Source organism: Nannospalax galili, unplaced genomic scaffold (genome assembly GCF_000622305.1).
Source record: "Nannospalax galili isolate Female #2095 unplaced genomic scaffold, S.galili_v1.0 scaffold75, whole genome shotgun sequence".
NCBI classification, from domain to species: domain Eukaryota; kingdom Metazoa; phylum Chordata; class Mammalia; order Rodentia; family Spalacidae; genus Nannospalax; species Nannospalax galili.
The window spans coordinates 9,557,857-9,561,070 of NW_008339433.1; positions in this window are offsets into that span (position 1 = coordinate 9,557,857).

Genomic DNA, 3,214 nt, shown 5'->3' on the forward strand with positions numbered 1-3,214 from the left:
TGCTCCTTAATAATTAGTAGATGTGAAAAATATTACCATTGAAATCTACCTGATGACTTCATATCCATGCTCAGATGCCAAAGATCTCAGAAAGTAACCGACTGTGACTAGTAATGATCAGATGTATAGAGATTAGAAATGCATGTGCAAACATCTTAGTGTTAAGTGCATTAAAAATGAATTTTTCTGTATGAAAACAAAAAGAATATATACTTGAGTAGAGACAGAAACACAGAAGGCTATTTCACAGAGGGAGGAAAAGTAGCAGGGAGGGAAGAGGAGAGAGAGAGAGGAAAGAGAGAGAGAGAGAGAGAGAGGAGAGAGAGAGAGAGAAGAGAGAGAGCCAATAAAGATGTTACTTTCTGGGCATGTTGGGAAGTGGACATCACCCTTAAGTGGTAAATCTCACAGCACCCTTTGTCCTTCCTGAGATTGGCCATTTGTGATGAGACACCATGGGTTGCTAAACCATAGGCTCTAATTGTTTCTGTAAGGCATCACAGGTCACTGTGTCATGCTCTAACAGTCATGGTCTGATTTTTTGAAGTGCTAACACTGGTTTTTATCTTTGGGCTTTATGTCTGTACAGAAAATAGATTGCTCTGTTCAATCTCAAACCTCACTGGCATACAGATGTGCTATACACCTGGCCTTCTTACTGTTGAATATACTAAAGAAATCTCTTTCTCTGTGTGATTGCAGCGTTGGTTTAAGATGAGAAGAGCCAAATACAGGGAACATCTGGCATCAAAAATGTCAGAAACATCTCTTGGAAACCAGAACAAACCTCCGTAAAGTTTTTGAAGGAGCCCCGGAGTGCCCTCCTTGTCGAGGACTCAGATGCAGATGAAATCCTCTGGTTTCGCCCTCAATGCCTTGTTACTTCAGCAATAAAGAGATGGATTTTCAGTGTGTCTCATGTCATATCTGGGAATCATTAAGCTGTGAATGTAAATTATTATTAAGAAAATGTCATTTAAACGGAATGAAACGGAGAGGTGACAACCCCGAGTCACTTTAGTACACCATGCACATCACAGTTTCCCAGGTACCACAGTGAGCAGCACTCACCCACACATTCTTCTCTGTTGCCCGATGTGCTATCCTCACCCTGACCTTGACTGTGTATGAGCAGGAATATGTACAGACAGGAGTGGGGCAAGTTCCCAGGGACAGGACTGCATGCAGGCAGGGCTGAGTTCCACATATCCTCCCGAGTTAATGCTAATCCCAGACGTTGCAACAACCTTGCACAGCCCACTCACAGCATTCCTGGGAATGGGAGTGTGTGAACCTTCGTCTAAAAGACTCCCAATTGTATTCGCTGCCTGCCTTCTCTTTCTGAGGGTTTCACAGGTCCTACTGCATCAAAGAAAATCCATCCTACCCAGGCTAGGAGGAAGATTCCCTCCTTTTCTCTCATGCCTAGCCCAAAAGTCTTATTGACACACACCACCCACCTCAGATGCTAACACTGATTAAAGCGTATTTTGAAAAATAACTTTTTATTTTTAGTTTAGGTGTATGAGCATGTTCTCTGCATGTATGTATGTGCACCCATTAGGTGCAACGCCTACAGAGATCAGAAGGGGGCGTTGGATTCCCTGGAACTGGAGTTACAGATGATTGGGAGCAGCCATGTCTGTGCTGTGAACCAAAGCTGGGTCCTCAGCAAGAGCAGTCAGTGCTTTTAACCACTGTGCCCTCTCTCCAATCCCCTTTCAGTTCTCCTTTTAAAGTCATGAGATACACCCTGCAAATTTATACAACACTGAAATTTGAACTTACAACGTGACATGTTTTATCCTTGTTGTTACACTAGGTCTGGAAATTTGAGAACAAAGATCTTGACAGAACGGTCTTTGGGAGTCATTGCAGACCAAACCACCGTACAAACATTTGGGTCAGCGCAGCCCCAAAGTCTTGTCATCTGAGAAAGGAAGTGCAGGTCAAGTTCACACAGACAAGTTTCCTCATTAGAGTTTCTGGACCGCAGAAGGCCACCCAATGCTTGCAGCGAGTCCAGGGTTTGCAAGCATGCTGCCTCGAATCTGATCTGAGGCTTTCTGTTGGCTATTCAACCAGCTTCCCAAGAATACCAGAGGAGCATCTACACAGGCCCAGTTTAAGTGCACCAGTTTCAGCAAGGATGGGCACCAGATGGGCACAGCTTCGGAGATGGAAGGAATCCAACAATATTTGGCTGGACAGACCTGCCAAGTGTTTCTTTCTCTTTGAAATGTACTCTTCTTACCGCACAGTTGTGACCTATTCTGTTGAATGTCTTTTGAAGTTTTTTTTCCTTTCTGCCCATACTAGCCCCCTTTCTGACTAAAGGGTCACTATATGTTGTAGAGAAGAGCTGCTGTTAACCCTATCAGAAGTGGAATTCCTTCTGTTAGTGCTTCCAGAATTGATTATAGATAAAGACACTCCAAGCTAAGGTGCCAAGCATGTCTTTATCACCTTGTCTGGGATCCAGCAACTCAACTCATACTCAGGCTCTGACCCTGGACATGGTGAGGGTTATTCTCTCTAGATGTTGTGTCCCAGTCACAGGCTGAAGCAGTGGTTCTCCTTATGCATACCTATGCCCTACCTGGAGGACACTGTTTACAAAAATTGAAGGAAGCATACAATCCATCCTGGAAAAGGATTGGAATGTGATCATGGTGAGAGGAATGAGCCAAAGCCAGTTCAGAATTGAGAGACCTTAGAGAGGAAAGGAAAGAGGAAAAGAAGCAAAATAAGCAGAGGAAAAAGAAACGTGAAGCACAGGATGTGGTAAAGCAAGGAAAGAGTAAGAAGTAGTAGGAGGTGGCAGATGTGAGCATCACATCCAAAGCCTGAGTGTTCTATATTCTGGGAAAGTGGATGACTGTGTGTAGGTCCCAGATTCCTAGTATATGAAACAGGGATAACAAGAGTAGCACATTTCTGGCCTGGTCTTCAGTACTAGCTGTGTGTTTCACCCTTACGAGTGGGCATTTTATCCAATCAAAAATTTGCTGGTTGCACATGCCCTAGACACTACACTATTGCACCAGTGGGAACATCTTGTTTGGTATGTTCAGAGTGCAACATGTGGGGTCCATTGTTGAGCAGAATTACAGGGAGCGAGTCTCCCCCAGTCATCTGCAAATTTCCTTTTGACACCATGAAAGGGACCCATCTAGTGGCAAGCAGGTTTCCAGCTTAGTCCAAGCTTGATTTC